Consider the following 17,041-nt stretch of genomic DNA (forward strand, 5'->3'; position numbering starts at 1 on the left):
GTGATAGTTGTCTCGTCGCTGTGAGGTCTGCTGTGCGAAGACCTGCCCGTGCGTTGTACGAGCTCCGCCCCTGCATTCGTGGGTCAGTACAAATTTCATCTCCTCCCCGCCCCTTCATTTACTGTGGCTCGGTTTTCGGATGAAACTTTCTAGATTTAGGTAATTCAATTAATTTATCAGTATGCGTGACCAGTATGCGTCTCCCTTTCGAAAGGGCGACATCTATAAATATGCATGTCTTTGCATATTTATAACCGCCATCCTTTCGAATTGTCCAACATTATCCATGGACAACCCGAGTATGTGTAGATTGGGTTCATTTTCCCGTATGCTGTGCTCTGGATCCGATGCGGAAGTTCGTCAGTGCCTCCCTATTGTTCTCCGGATGCACATCCTCTCTGTTTATTGCGGAGACGTGTATCAGGAGAACAGCGGGGAGGTGCTGCCGAAATTTTGCGTTGGATCCGGAGCAGAGCATGGGAAAACGAACCCAATCTATATATACTCGGGTGGGACTGGACGTAATAAAAATTGCGAACCTGATTAACCGATGAATATAAATGCTAAATTATATATAAATATATTTCTTCTGTCTTTAGTAGCTACGCAAGATGAGTGATCATGCGTGGATGTATACCGGTCACCCTAGTCAGAAAGAGATGACGAAAGAATGGTTTTTAAAAACAAAGGAATTTGTGAAAGCCGCATTCGCAAATGGCCAGGACGGAAACTATTGCCCGTGTCCTGGATGCGACAACTATAAAAAGACGATAGAGGCTGTAATGATTAAACACCTGCAGAGGAGGGGTTTTAAGCCTAATTATACGGTGTGGACATTTCATGGTGAGTCTATACAACGCACAAGAGCTGAGGTGGTCCGTCGTCGCACGGACGAGCATGGTACCGGGATCGAAGACATGGTGCAAGACTTTGATGATGCTCGGGATTCGGAAGATGAGATGGAGGAATATGCAAAGGCCTTTTATGAAATGTTCGATTCTTCAAAACATCCTCTCCATGAGCACACTGAGCTTTGTCATCTGGATGCAATTGCACAAGTAATGGCTCTGAAGGCTCAATTCAACTTGGGAAGAGAATGCTACGACGCGATGATGACACTATTTGGACGTTTCCTACCCAAAGGCCATGTCGTGCCTGCAAACCTGTATCAGTCGGACAAAATACTTCATGTACTTAAGATGCCCTATGAGAAGATAGATGCATGTGAGAAAGGATGTGTCTTATTTAGGAAGGAGTATGCACACTTGGACTATTGTCCCAATTGCGAGTCTTGTAGGTATCTTGGGGTAAACAACGGTATGGGTGAGAAGAGGCAGACCAAAATCGCAGTTAGTGTTCTTCGGTATATGCCAATCGTACCAAGACTTCAACGTCTTTTCATGGTCGAAGAGACAGCCAGACAGATGACATGGCACAAATTGGGCAAAAGAACCGAACTAGATGCGGATGGGAATAAGATGTTGGTACACACATCGGATGGGGAAGCGTGGAAACATTTCGATGGATTGCATCAGGATAAAGCGGCAGATCCAAGGAATCCTCGAGTCTGTGCCGCCACGGATGGTTTTAATCCCTTCGGCATGACGGCAACCCAATACAGTTGTTGGCCTGTATTTGTCATTCCACTCAATCTCCCCCCCGCCGGGCAGATTATGCAAAGAAAGAACATATTTCTGACGTTGATAATTCCAGGGCCCAATTATCTGGGGAAGAATACGAATGTGTACCTGCAACCTCTTAAGGATGAATTGGAAGAAGCTTGGAAAAATGGGGTCAAGAGATACGAAGCCGCTAGAAAAGAAAACTTCAAAATGCATGTGTGGTACATGTACTCTATGCATGACTTGCCAGCGTATGCGCTATTCTCTGGATGGTGTGTGCATGGAAGGTTCCCGTGCCCCCAATGCAAGGCAGCTCTTCAGTTTCATTGGTTGCAGGAGGGGCAGAAGTATTCTTGCTTTGACTTGCATAGACAGTTCGTGGATCCTGGCCATCAGTTCAGAAAAGACAAGAAGAACTTTACCAAAGGTAAAGTTGTCTAAAAGTTGGCACCACCTGCGTTCACAGGCCAACAGATCCTGCATCTGTTAAACGCCCTCGAGCCTGATTCAGAGCGTCTAGGGTATTTCAAGGGGTATAATTCAAAACACGCCTGGACTCACAAGCCATGCTTCTGGGATCTGCCTTACTTCAAAGACCTCCTTCTTCCACACAATATCGACATGATGCACACTGAAAAGAATATCGGAGAGGCTATTTTTGGTACATTGTTCGACATAGATGGGAAGACAAAGGATAATATTAAAGCTAGAGTCGATCAAGAGACACTATGTCATAGACCGTTACAAAACATGCGAGAAGGGAAAGGAAAGCAGAAGTGGTCGAAGCCAAAGGCCTGGTTTAATCTTGGAAGGCCAGCTATGAGGGAAATTATCTTGTGGGTCAAAATGCACTTGATGTTCCCCGATGGGTATGCCGCGAATCTAAAGAGGGGAGCGAGTCTTGAAAAATTAAAAATCTTTGGTCTCAAGAGTCATGATTGGCACATATGGCTAGAGCGGGTAATGCCGGTGATGTTACGTGGCTTTATTCCTGAGGATGAATGGCTAGTACTAGCGGATCTGAGCTATTTCTTCCGTGTTCTTTGTGCGAAAGAATTGTCTCCTGGCGTGGTAGAAGACATGGAGGAGTTTGCACTGGAGTTGTTGTGCAAGTTAGAGAAGATCTTTCCACCGGGCTTCTTTAATCCAATGCATCATTTGATTTTACATCTACCGACAGAGGCAAGATTGGCTGGGCCCGTGCAAGATCGTTGGTGCTATGCAACTGAGAGGATGCAGAAGACCCGTCGAGCTAAATGTAAAAATAAGCGTAGAACTGAAGCATCGATGGCTGAGGCATTCGTTACTGAGGTGGCAAACTTTGTGACAACACACTACGAAGCCAAAAATCATCATTTGCATAATCCGAAGCCTCGGCACAATGATGGAGACCTTAAAAAAGGTGGGTCCAACTTCAGCCTATTCAAAGGGAAGCTCGCACCAGCCGGTGCTTTGAAACCAATAACGTTGGATATCGAAGAATGGCGGAACATTTCATTGTATATCTTCAACAACCTAACAAAAGTGCGGCCGTACATCGATTGAGTTCTCGGCACATTCTCCCGTAACTTCTAATTCATTTGAACTGCTCTTATTCCCGGATATTTCAAACAGCCATTACGTCGTCAAATTCTCGTATGGAGCGGTGATCGAAATGATTCCGTCGAAGAGTATGAGCTTCTGTCAAAGACAGGAGGCGGCTATCCCGGTTTCATCTCTTGGTTCAAACAAACAGTAATTATGAATAATGGACCATTTCATTCTTGGTCTAACTTGCGGCTAATGCAACAACTGTTTCGTATTAAACTTGTAGGCTAATTCAGAGTCTATGGACGCCAAATTGAGACAAGTCGCTAATGGTTTTGACTATAAGGTCCGTTCATTTGAGAAATACAACATCAACGGGTATCTCTTTCGTACCTTTGGAAAAGAGCTATCTATGCCCGACCGGAAATCTACAAATTGTGGTGTCTCTGCTATCGGCGAAGGTGTTATCGAGTATTATGGAAGAGTTGAAGCAATTTATGAACTTCAATTCTATGGTGAAAACCCACCGAACGTCGTAGTCTTCAAATATTATTGGTTCCAGCCGAAAAAGACTAGAAGAACTAATGAACATATAGGACTAGTCGAAATCAATCAAAAGACCCATTTAGATGTTCCCGATGTCTATATTACGGCTCAATAGGCGACCCAAGTTTTCTATCTACCGTGGGCATGCCAAACGGATAAGAATCTGGAAGGTTGGTATGTTGTTTATGAAGTGCCGCCACATGTCAGACCACCTCTCCCAAATGAATAGGATTATGAACCTCACATTAACCCAGACACATATGATGGAGAATTCTTCCAAGAAACACGTCTTTCCAGGAAACGATTCAAGAACCGCCGTGCTTCATCCAAGAACATGGAAGTAGACAGCGACAATGAATCCGACTCCTGCCCTGAGCCGGAACCAGAAGACCTGGAACTCATAGAGGTTACTGATGCGGATGACCTGTCAATGCTTCAACGATTAAAGGAAGGCCTTTCACAACTTCACGCCGTTGAACCCGATGAGCACGTCATTCATGAAGACATGCGTGATAGTGATGATGATGATGCATTTATTGATGATGATTATTAGTGTGTAAGATTCACAACTTAAATTATATATATTTTAATCTTTATTATTCACGTACATATTATTATTCATGTCACTCATTCAATTTTTTTATGTTGTACTAATTTCTTTTAATCTTTATCATGGCAGGTGTTGAAAGATGGTGGGCGCGGGTCCAGAGCGCTCGACGGGCTCTTCCCACGCGCCCCACGCGAGGGGTGGTACTTCCCTTCCACCCCTATCTCTCCGTAGAGCCTTGGAAGACAGTCTTTTGACACCAGCCAGGGGTTCTTCTTCGTCGGCGGCATTGCCCACTGGGAGAGGTGCTGGTCGGGTAGGGAGGAAGGGGAAGGGTACAGGGAGAGGTGGTGGCCGCGGAAGATCCAGGAGGACTGTTGAGCCGTCCTCGCCACCGCCACCAGCTCATTCACCCGAGCATAGGACTAGTATGGTCGACCCGTTTGCGGAGGAGACTACGGGGACTCCGGTCCAGAAGCCTAGTGTTCACAGGCATTCGTCCCATGAGACTCCGGTCCAGGAGCAGCCTCGGGTCAAGGTGCATTCGGCCCAGGAGCAGCCGGAGGAGACTACGGTTCTGGAGGCTTCACCCAACATGGAGAGCCCGGATGGGAGCCTTGGCCGGATTGTACCGAGTTGCCGGATTGGACCGAGGGTCCGGGTGGCTCAGGGGGCGGGGATGGCGGGGATGAGCTTACAGATAGTGAGGGCGATGTGCAGGTGGACGGGGCCACCGTGTACAAGCGTGGTAGTACACGTCTCACGGTCGCCCCGGCTACCCGCGAGCAGAGGCCGGTGATTAAACCTTAAGGAGATAGGTAAGTACATTTACCCTTTTTTTAGCTTTTGCCTTCAAGTTTGTTCAAATATCTAATGCGCTGACCTTATCATACTGCAGGGGATGGGTACACCCTCTTGGAGTCCGCAGGCCGAACTCTGTCGTTGGTGTGCTTTGCCGGACAAATTTCCCGGGGTTTGTCGCGTTGCCTGGTGAGGGTCAGGTTCCTACACTAGAATTTACCTGGGAGCACTACCAGGCTGCGCAGGCCCCGCCGGAGGAGATTATAGATGGTGTCTTATGCCACACGAGGGCCGAGATGGTGATCAAGAGCTTTTGGGTAAATTATCCTTTTACAGAATATAAAATTAACAATATAGCTGATTATTGTACTAATCGGTGTTTTCACGTTTGATTGCAGACCCTCTATAGGTGTGAGGATGGATATGAGGAGGAGGCGGCCAGGGTTCTCGAGGTCGAGTGTAGGCGGTTACTACAGAACTTGTGCCACGAGGCTCGGCCGCAGGCTTTTCGAGATTACTACGCCACGCGTGGAATTAAGAAGGAGAAGAAGGATTGCAGCGCAAAGTTTCTGAAGAAGGAGCAATACATGAAGGTAATTACCTATTCTTAAGTCCTTCTACGTAGTTTTCTTGATTTCATTCATAGGCGTAGCACTAAAAATTCTTTCTAATAACTTACAGGTGCCCCCGAGATGGTGTGCGGATAAGATGGATTGTTGGGAGGCGTTGGTTGATGAGTGGTGCACAGGCAGCTGGCGAGCCATCCACGAGAATGCGAAGGATCGGCGTAGCCAAATGGTTGGTGTCCCACACCATCAAGGCAGCGCCAACTTACTTCAGTTTGGACGAAACTGGGTATGTGATTTGCTTCATGATTCATGCAATTCATTCTTGATGCTAATATTTTGTTCCTCTCTTTTAGGCGCATCACAATAAGACTGAGATGCCACACTTGTACGACCTTTATGGCATGGCCCATACTGCCTCGTACAAGAAGGCGAAGGCATTCTCTGAGTCTGACCTGGATGATCCCAATAACTTCACCAACATATCATCCCACCAGAATCTCGTGACATACAGGGACGCGGGGAATGCTACGAAAGGGGATGACTTTAACCCTAGCCAGGAACCTTTGGATCGAGAGCTGGTGATGATATCTCGTGGCGGGAGGCCCCATGGCTTGATAGCCATTGGAGATGGGATAATACGTTGTCCACTCACTCTTCCGGAGATCAAGGCGCGCCAGTCGAGCAGATGTCCTGAGATAACGTCTCGTCCACGGCTAGTCGAACTTGCCATCGAGGTTAGTTGTACGGACTAAGAACACTTTCATCCGTTTCATTATGTGTGTCACCATAGATCATTACTGTGGTACCGAGGAATGGTGTTTCAGGCTGCTCTTCAGAAAGAGAGAGCGGCAAACCAGGCTGCTCTTGATAAAGAGAGATTGGCAAGCCAGGCTGCTCTTAAGGCTGCTCTTGATGCGAGGGACCAGACCACGACACGATTGCTTGAGGAGGAGAGGGCCCGGAATGAGGCGGGTCAACAGGCGCTGTACGAGATTTTTGTGGTATGTTTTTTTTCACATTAGCCAAATCATGAGTGTAATGTCTGTTTCAATACTAACTAATACGACCCACTCTTCAGGGTCTCTGCGAGAATAGCGGTCAAGTCCCTCCGCCGATGCCCGTCTTCTCTTCGATTGGAACGGCGAGTTTCATTATAAACTAGTATTAATAATTGAGTGTCATCATGCTAACTGAGACATTGCAAAATATATTTTCTGCAGAATAACTCCCGAGCGGCATCGCATGACCCTTCTCCAGGGCAACCGTCTCCAAACGAAGCCGGCGCGAACAACCGTGGTGTTTTTCCTCCTTGATGACCACTACGGTAAGTTTCTCCTCCAAACATAGCTTGTTTTCCTCTAAAATGAGAAAATTAGCCCATTTAGCTCCAAGAAGACATAATTAGGTAATTTAGCTCCAACAAGAGGATAAGAAATAGGAAAAATGAAAAGAAAGAAGAAGAAGAAGAAGAGAAGAAGGAGATCTGCCAAGGCGGACGGCAAAGGGGGAACCACGGACGGCAAAGGCTTTCTGTCTGCCCCCTCATGGCAAAGTAGACGGCAAAAAAAAATCCGGTGAAGAGGCTCTTTGCCGTCTGCTTTCACAAAGCGGACGGCAAAGAATATTTGCCATGAGGGGGCAGACGACAAAATAAAATGGGACGGCATATATTGCAACGTCCCCGTTAAGTGTTAACGGCAGGCCTCCTCTCTTTGCCGTCTGCCTTACCCCCTTTGCCATGTGGGGGCAGACGGCAAAGAGGGGAGAGAGAGGGGGCAGATTCCCCCTTTGCCATGTGCCTCCCCCCTTTGCCATGTGGCGGCAGACGGCATAGAGGGGAGAGAGAGGGGGCAGATTCCCCCTTTGCCATGTGCCTTCCCCCCTTTGCCATGTGGGGGCAGACGGCAAAGAGGGGAGAGAGGGGGCAGATTCCCCCTTTGCCATGTGCCTTCCCCCCTTTGCCATCTGTTGGTAGACGGCAAAGAGGGGAGAGAGAGGGGGCAGATTCCCCCTTTGCCATGTGCCTTCCCCCCTTTGCCATGTGTTGGCAGACGACAAAGAGGGGAGAGAGAGGGGGCAGATTCCCCCTTTGCCATGTGTTGGCAGACGGCAAAGAGGAGAGAGAGAGAGGGGGCAGATTCCCCCTTTGCCATGTGCCTTCCCCCCTTTGCCATGTGTTGGCAGACGGCAAAGAGGGGAACCAGCCCCTTTTTTATTTATTTTTTGTTATATCCAGCATTTTTAACAATAATCAGGATATATATATATATATATATTTGACATAAGTAAATTTCTTTCCGTACTCATAACCATATTAAAATAACTCTCATCCATAGTGCATACATATTATGCAAGTTACATCCGTACCAAACCATATATTACACCAGTTTCATCCACGTGCATACAAAGTTTCATATATTCATAAACTACAATAGTTTCAATACAACCCATGGTACAAGAAATCATCTTCAAGCATTCCATCAACCAAACTTCCCGTGAAGTGAAGGTAATCTGCAAAATGACAAATAAGAAAGTTAGAAAAATAATACTAGATGAAGTAGTGTATATATATGTTATTTCGGAGAGAAATTAGCTAAGTATAGACCATTTAGGAGCTAACTAAGCTAATTATGTCATTTAGGTGGAACCCTAGCTAACTATAGGAGAAGGGAAATAGAAGTAAAAGAAGGAGGAGGAGGAGGAGGAGGAGAAGGAGAAGGAAGAGGAGAAGAAGAAGAAAAAGGAGCAGGAGGAGGAGGAGGAGGAGGAGGAGAAGGAAGAGGAAGAGGAGAAGAAGAAGAAGGAGAAGAAGAAGCAGAAGAAGACGGAGAAGGAGCAGGAGCTCCTTCTCCTTCTTCTTCTCCTTCTTGTCCTTCTTCTTCTCCTTCTTCTCCTTCTTCTCCTTCTTCTTCTCCTTCTTCTCCTTCTTCTTCTCCTTCTTCTTATCATTTAGAGGATAATTAGCTAAGTATAGGTCATTTTTTATTAAATAGGCCATTTTGGAGCTAACTAAGCAAATTATGTCATTTCGTAGGATAATTAGCCAATTTAGCCTTTCTTGGATGAGTCTAAGCTATGTAGAAGAAGAGATAGAAAAGAAGAAGTAAAAGAAGGAGGAGGAGGAGAAGAAGAAGGAAGAGGAGAAGAAGAAGAAAAGAAGAAGGAGAAGGAGAATAAGAAGGAGAAGGAGATGGAGGAAGAAGGAGGAAGAAGAAGGAGAAGGAGCTCCTCTTCCTTCTCCTAAGGAGGAAGAAGGAGAAGAAGTAAAAGAAGGAGGAGGAGGAGGAGGAGGAGGAGAAGGAGAAGGAAGAGGAGAAGAAGAAGAAAAGAAGAAGGAGAAGGAGAAGAAGAAGGAGAAGGAGAAGGAGGAAGAAGGAGGAAGAAGAAGGAGAAGGAGGAGCTCCTTCTCCTTCTCCTCCTTCTTCTCCTTCTTCTTCTCCTCCTCCCTCTCATCCTTTTTCTCCTCTTCTTCCTCTTCCTTCGTTTCATTTGTCCTCTTTCTTCTCCTCTTGTCCCCTTCTTCGGGCTAAATTGGCTAAGAATGCCTTTTTGGAGCTAATTATGTCATTTCGAGGATAATTAGCTAAGTATAGGTCATTTTTTATTAAATAGGCCATTTTGGAGCTAACTAAGCTAATTATGTCATTTCGTAGGATAATTAGCCAAATTAGCCTTTCTTGGATGAGTCTAAGCTACGTAGAAGAAGAGATAGAGAAGAAGAAGTAAAAGAAGGAGGAGGAGGAGGAGGAGGAGGAGAAGAAGAAGGAAGAGGAGAAGAAGAAGAAAAGAAGAAGGAGATGGAGAAGAAGCAGGAGAAGGACAAAGAGGAAGAAGGAGGAAGAAGAAGGAGAAGGAGGAGCTCCTTCTCCTTCTCCTCCTTCTTCTCCTTCTTCTTCTCCTCCTCCCTCTCCTCCTTCTTCTTCTCCTCTTCTTCCTCTTCCTTCCATTCATTTTTCCTATTTCTTCTCCTCTTGTCCCCTTCTTCGGGCTAAATTGGGTAAGAATGCCTTTTTGGAGCTAATTATGTCATTTCGAGGATAATTAGCTAAGTATGGGTCATTTTTTATTAAATAGGCCATTTTGGAGCTAACTAAGCTAATTATGTCATTTCGTAGGATAATTAGCCAATTTAGCCTTTCTTGGATGAGTCTTAGCTACGTAGAAGAAGAGATAGAGAAGAATAAGTAAAAGAAGGAGGAGGAGGAGGAGGAGAAGAAGAAGGAAGAGGAGAAGAAGAAGAAAAGAAGAAGGAGAAGGAGAAGAAGAAGGAGAAGGAGAAGGAGGAAGAAGGAGGAAGAAGGAGGAAGAAGGAGGAAGAAGAAGGAGAAGGAGGAGCTCCTTCTCCTTCTCCTCCTTCTTCTCCATCTTCTTCTCCTCCTCCCTCTCCTCCTTCTTCTTCTCCTCTTCTTCTTCTTCCTTCCTTTCATTTTTCCTCTTTCTTCTCCTCTTGTCCCCTTGTTCAGGCTAAATTGGCTAAGAATGCCTTTTTGGAGCTAATTATGTCATTTCGAGGATAATTAGCTATGTATTGGTCATTTTTTTCTTAAATACGTCATTTTGGAACTAACTAAGCTAATTATGTCATTTCGTAGGATAATTAGCCTACTTAGCCTTTCTTGGATGAGTCTAAGCTACGTAGAAGAAGAGATAGAGAAGAAGAAGTAAAAGAAGGAGGAGGAGGAGGAGGAGGAGGAGGAGAAGAAGAAAGAAGAGGAGAAGAAGAAGAAAAGAAGAAGGAGAAGGAGAAGAAGAAGGAGAAGGAGAAGGAGGAAGAAGGAGGAAGAGGAAGGAGAAGGCGGAGCTCCTTCTCCTTCTCCTCCTTCTTCTCCTTCTTCTTCTCCTCCTCCCTCTCCTCCTTCTTCTCCTCTTCTTCTTCTTCCTTCCTTTCATTTTTCCTCTTTCTTCTCGTCTTGTCCCCTTCTTCGGGCTAAATTGGCTAAGAATGCCTTTTTGGAGCTAATTATGTCATTTCGAGGATAATTAGCTAAGTATAGGTCATTTTTTATTAAATAGGTCATTTTGGAGCTAACTAAGCTAATTATGTCATTTCGTAGGATAATTAGCCAATTTAGCCTTTCTTGGATGAGTCTAAGCTACGTAGAAGAAGAGATAGAGAAGAAGAAGTAAAAGAAGGAGGAGGAGGAGGAGGAGGAGGAGAAGAAGAAGGAAGAGGAGAAGAAGAAGAAAAGAAGAAGGAGAAGGAGAAGAAGCAGGAGAAGGACAAAGAGGAAGAAGGAGGAAGAAGAAGGAGAAGGAGGAGCTCCTTCTCCTTCTCCTCCTTCTTCTCCTTCTTCTTCTCCTCCTCCCTCTCCTCCTTCTTCTTCTCCTCTTCTTCCTCTTCCTTCCATTCATTTTTCCTATTTCTTCTCCTCTTGTCCCCTTCTTCGGGCTAAATTGGGTAAGAATGCCTTTTTGGAGCTAATTATGTCATTTCAAGGATAATTAGCTATGTATGGGTCATTTTTTATTAAATAGGCCATTTTGGAGCTAAGTAAGCTAATTATGTCATTTCGTAGGATAATTAGCCAATTTAGCCTTTCTTGGATGAGTCTTAGCTACGTAGAAGAAGAGATAGAGAAGAATAAGTAAAAGAAGGAGGAGGAGGAGGAGGAGAAGAAGAAGGAAGAGGAGAAGAAGAAGAAAAGAAGAAGGAGAAGGAGAAGAAGAAGGAGAAGGAGAAGGAGGAAGAAGGAGGAAGAAGGAGGAAGAAGGAGGAAGAAGAAGGAGAAGGAGGAGCTCCTTCTCCTTCTCCTCCTTCTTCTCCATCTTCTTCTCCTCCTCCCTCTCCTCCTTCTTCTTCTCCTCTTCTTCTTCTTCCTTCCTTTCATTTTTCCTCTTTCTACTCCTCTTGTCCCCTTCTTCAGGCTAAATTGGCTAAGAATGCCTTTTTGGAGCTAATTATGTCATTTCGAGGATAATTAGCTATGTATTGGTCATTTTTTCTTAAATACGTCATTTTGGAACTAACTAAGCTAATTATGTCATTTCGTAGGATAATTAGCCTACTTAGCCTTTCTTGGATGAGTCTAAGCTACGTAGAAGAAGAGATAGAGAAGAAGAAGTAAAAGAAGGAGGAGGAGGAGGAGGAGGAGGAGGAGAAGAAGAAAGAAGAGGAGAAGAAGAAGAAAAGAAGAAGGAGAAGGAGAAGAAGAAGGAGAAGGAGAAGGAGGAAGAAGGAGGAAGAGGAAGGAGAAGGCGGAGCTCCTTCTCCTTCTCCTCCTTCTTCTCCTTCTTCTTCTCCTCCTCCCTCTCCTCCTTCTTCTCCTCTTCTTCTTCTTCCTTCCTTTCATTTTTCCTCTTTCTTCTCGTCTTGTCCCCTTCTTCGGGCTAAATTGGCTAAGAATGCCTTTTTGGAGCTAATTATGTCATTTCGAGGATAATTAGCTAAGTATAGGTCATTTTTTATGAAATAGGTCATTTTGGAGCTAACTAAGCTAATTATGTCATTTCGTAGGATAATTAGCCAATTTAGCCTTTCTAGGATGAGTCTTAGCTACGTAGAAGAGATAGAGACGAAGAAGTAAAAGAAGGACGAGGAGGAGGAGGAGGAGGAGGAGAAGAAGAAGGAAGAGGAGGAGAAGAAGAAAAGAAGAAGGAGAAGGAGAAGAAGAATGAGAAGGAGAAGGAGGAAGAAGGAGGATGAAGAAGGGGAAGGAGGAGCTCCTTCTCCTTCTCCTCCTTCTTCTCCTTCTTCTTCTCCTCCTCCCTCTCCTCCTTCTTCTTCTCCTCTTCTTCTTCTTCCTTCCTTTCATTTTTCCTCTTTCTTTTCCTCTTGTCCCCTTCTTCGGGCTAAATTGGCTAAGAATGCCTTTTTGGAGCTAATTATGTCATTTCAAGGATAATTAGCTATGTATAGGTCATTTTTTATTAAATAGGTCATTTTGGAACTAACTAAGCTAATTATGTCATTTCGTAGGATAATTAGCCTATTTAGCCTTTCTTGGATGAGTCTAAGCTACGTAGAAGAAGAGATAGAGAAGAAGAAGTAAAAGAAGGAGGAGGAGGAGGAGGAGGAGGAGGAGAAGGAGAAGGAAGAGGAGAAGAAGAAGAAAAGAAGAAGGAGACGGAGAAGAAGAAGGAGAAGGAGAAGGAGGAAGAAGGAGGATGAAGAAGGAGAAGGAGGAGCTCCTTTTCCTTCTCCTCCTTCTTCTCCTTCTTCTTCTCCTCCTCCCTCTCCTCCTTCTTCTTCTCCTCTTCTTCCTCTTCCTTCCTTTCATTTTTCCTCTTTCTTCTCCTCTTGTCCCCTTCTTCGGGCTAAATTGGCTAAGAATGCCTTTTTGGAGCTAATTATGTCATTTCGAGGATAATTAGCTAAGTATAGGTCATTTTTTATTAAATAGGCCATTTTGGAGCTAACTAAGCTAATTATGTCATTTCGTAGGATAATTAGCCAATTTAGCCTTTCTTGGATGAGTCTAAGCTACGTAGAAGAAGAGATAGAGAAGAAGAAGTAAAAGAAGGAGGAGGAGGAGGAGGAGGAGGAGAAGGAGAAGGAAGAGGAGAAGAAGAAGAAAAGAAGAAGGAGAAGGAGAAGAAGAAGGAGAAGGAGAAGGAGGAAGAAGGAGGAAGAAGAAGGAGAAGGAGGAGCTCCTTCTCCTTCTCCTCCTTCTTCTCCTTATTCTTCTCCTCCTCCCTCTCCTCCTTCTTCTTCTCCTCTTCTTCCTCTTCCTTCCTTTCATTTTTCCTCTTTCTTCTCCTCTTGTCCCCTTCTTCGGGCTAAATTGGCTAAGAATGCCTTTTTGGAGCTAATTATGTCATTTCGAGGATAATTAGCTAAGTATGGGTCATTTTTTATTAAATAGGCCATTTTGGAGATAACTAAGCTAATTATGTCATTTCGTAGGATAATTAGCCAATTTAGCCTTTCTAGGATGAGTCTTAGCTACGTAGAAGAAGAGATAGAGAAGAAGAAGTAAAAGAAGGAGGAGGAGGAGGAGGAGGAGGAGGAGAAGAAGAAAGAAGAGGAGAAGAAGAAGAAAAGAAGAAGGAGAAGGAGAAGAAGAAGGAGAAGGAGAAGGAGGAAGAAGGAGGAAGAGGAAGGAGAAGGCGGAGCTCCTTCTCCTTCTCCTCCTTCTTCTCCTTCTTCTTCTCCTCCTCCCTCTCCTCCTTCTTCTCCTCTTCTTCTTCTTCCTTCCTTTCATTTTTCCTCTTTCTTCTCGTCTTGTCCCCTTCTTCGGGCTAAATTGGCTAAGAATGCCTTTTTGGAGCTAATTATGTCATTTCGAGGATAATTAGCTAAGTATAGGTCATTTTTTATTAAATAGGTCATTTTGGAGCTAACTAAGCTAATTATGTCATTTCGTAGGATAATTAGCCAATTTAGCCTTTCTAGGATGAGTCTTAGCTACGTAGAAGAGATAGAGACGAAGAAGTAAAAGAAGGACGAGGAGGAGGAGGAGGAGGAGGAGAAGAAGAAGGAAGAGGAGGAGAAGAAGAAAAGAAGAAGGAGAAGGAGAAGAAGAATGAGAAGGAGAAGGAGGAAGAAGGAGGATGAAGAAGGGGAAGGAGGAGCTCCTTCTCCTTCTCCTCCTTCTTCTCCTTCTTCTTCTCCTCCTCCCTCTCCTCCTTCTTCTTCTCCTCTTCTTCTTCTTCCTTCCTTTCATTTTTCCTCTTTCTTCTCCTCTTGTCCCCTTCTTCGGGCTAAATTGGCTAAGAATGCCTTTTTGGAGCTAATTATGTCATTTCAAGGATAATTAGCTATGTATAGGTCATTTTTTATTAAATAGGTCATTTTGGAACTAACTAAGCTAATTATGTCATTTCGTAGGATAATTAGCCTATTTAGCCTTTCTTGGATGAGTCTAAGCTACGTAGAAGAAGAGATAGAGAAGAAGAAGTAAAAGAAGGAGGAGGAGGAGGAGGAGGAGGAGGAGAAGGAGAAGGAAGAGGAGAAGAAGAAGAAAAGAAGAAGGAGACGGAGAAGAAGAAGGAGAAGGAGAAGGAGGAAGAAGGAGGATGAAGAAGGAGAAGGAGGAGCTCCTTTTCCTTCTCCTCCTTCTTCTCCTTCTTCTTCTCCTCCTCCCTCTCCTCCTTCTTCTTCTCCTCTTCTTCCTCTTCCTTCCTTTCATTTTTCCTCTTTCTTCTCCTCTTGTCCCCTTCTTCGGGCTAAATTGGCTAAGAATGCCTTTTTGGAGCTAATTATGTCATTTCGAGGATAATTAGCTAAGTATAGGTCATTTTTTATTAAATAGGCCATTTTGGAGCTAACTAAGCTAATTATGTCATTTCGTAGGATAATTAGCCAATTTAGCCTTTCTTGGATGAGTCTAAGCTACGTAGAAGAAGAGATAGAGAAGAAGAAGTAAAAGAAGGAGGAGGAGGAGGAGGAGGAGGAGAAGGAGAAGGAAGAGGAGAAGAAGAAGAAAAGAAGAAGGAGAAGGAGAAGAAGAAGGAGAAGGAGAAGGAGGAAGAAGGAGGAAGAAGAAGGAGAAGGAGGAGCTCCTTCTCCTTCTCCTCCTTCTTCTCCTTATTCTTCTCCTCCTCCCTCTCCTCCTTCTTCTTCTCCTCTTCTTCCTCTTCCTTCCTTTCATTTTTCCTCTTTCTTCTCCTCTTGTCCCCTTCTTCGGGCTAAATTGGCTAAGAATGCCTTTTTGGAGCTAATTATGTCATTTCGAGGATAATTAGCTAAGTATGGTTCATTTTTTATTAAATAGGCCATTTTGGAGATAACTAAGCTAATTATGTCATTTCGTAGGATAATTAGCCAATTTAGCCTTTCTAGGATGAGTCTTAGCTACGTAGAAGAAGAGATAGAGAAGAAGAAGTAAAAGAAGGAGGAGGAGGAGGAGGAGGAGGAGGAGGAGGAGAAGAAGAAGGAAGAGGAGAAGAAGAAGAAAAGAAGAAGGAGAAGGAGAAGAAGAAGGAGAAGGAGAAGGAGGAAGAAGGAGGAAGAAGAAGGAGAAGGAGGAGCTCCTTCTCCTTCTCCTCCTTCTTCTCCTTCGGCTTCTCCTCCTCCCTCTCCTCCTTCTTCTTCTCCTCTTCTTCTTCTTCCTTCCTTTCATTTTTCCTCTTTCTTCTCCTCTTGTCCCCTTCTTCGGCCTAAATTGGCTAAGAATGCCTTTTTGGAGCTAATTATGTCATTTCGAGGATAATTAGCTATGTACAGGTCATTTTTTATTAAATAGGTCATTTTGGAACTAACTAAGCTAATTATGTCATTTCGTAGGATAATTAGCCTATTTAGCCTTTCTTGGATGAGTCTAAGCTACGTAGAAGAAGAGATAGAGAAGAAGAAGTAAAAGAAGGAGGAGGAGGAGGAGGAGGAGGAGGAGGAGAAGGAGAAGGAAGAGGAGAAGAAGAAGAAAAGAAGAAGGAGACGGAGAAGAAGAAGGAGAAGGAGAAGGAGGAAGAAGGAGGAAGAAGAAGGAGAAGGAGCTCCTCTTCCTTCTCCTAAGGAGGAAGAAGGAGAAGAAGTAAAAGAAGGAGGAGGAGGAGGAGGAGGAGGAGGAGGAGAAGGAGAAGGAAGAGGAGAAGAAGAACAAAAGAAGAAGGAGAAGGAGAAGAAGAAGGAGAAGGAGAAGGAGGAAGAAGGAGGAAGAAGAAGGAGAAGGAGGAGCTCCTTCTCCTTCTCCTCCTTCTTCTCCTTCTTCTTCTCCTCCTCCCTCTCATCCTTCTTCTCCTCTTCTTCCTCTTCCTTCGTTTCATTTTTCCTCTTTCTTCTCCTCTTGTCCCCTTCTTCGGGCTAAATTGGCTAAGAATGCCTTTTTGGAGCTAATTATGTCATTTCGAGGATAATTAGCTAAGTATAGGTCATTTTTTATTAAATAGGCCATTTTGGAGCTAACTAAGCTAATTATGTCATTTCGTAGGATAATTAGCCTTTCTTGGATGAGTCTAAGATACGTAGAAGAAGAGATAGAGAAGAAGAAGTAAAAGAAGGAGGAGGAGGAGGAGGAGGATAAGAAGAAGGAAGAGGAGAAGAAGAAGAAAAGAAGAAGGAGAAGGAGAAGAAGCAGGAGAAGGACAAGGAGGAAGAAGGAGGAAGAAGAAGGAGAAGGAGGAGCTCCTTCTCCTTCTCCTCCTTCTTCTCCTTCTTCTTCTCCTCCTCCCTCTCCTCCTTCTTCTTCTCCTATTCTTCCTCTTCCTTCCTTTCATTTTTCCTATTTCTTCTCCTCTTGTCCCCTTCTTCGGGCTAAATTGGCTAAGAATGCCTTTTTGGAGATAATTAAGTCATTTCGAGGATAATTAGCTAAGTATGGGTCATTTTTTATTAAATAGGCCATTTTGGAGCTAACTAAGCTAATTATGTCATTTCGTAGGATAATTAGCCAATTTAGCCTTTCTTGGATGAGTCTTAGCTATGTAGAAGAAGAGATAGAGAAGAAGAAGTAAAAGAAGGAGGAGGAGGAGGAGGAGAAGAAGAAGGAAGAGGAGAAGAAGAAGAAAAGAAGAAGGAGAAGGAGAAGAAGAAGGAGAAGGAGAAGGAGGAA

The sequence above is a fragment of the Hordeum vulgare genome, chromosome 6H, assembly GCF_904849725.1.
Source record: "Hordeum vulgare subsp. vulgare chromosome 6H, MorexV3_pseudomolecules_assembly, whole genome shotgun sequence".
Taxonomy (NCBI): domain Eukaryota; kingdom Viridiplantae; phylum Streptophyta; class Magnoliopsida; order Poales; family Poaceae; genus Hordeum; species Hordeum vulgare.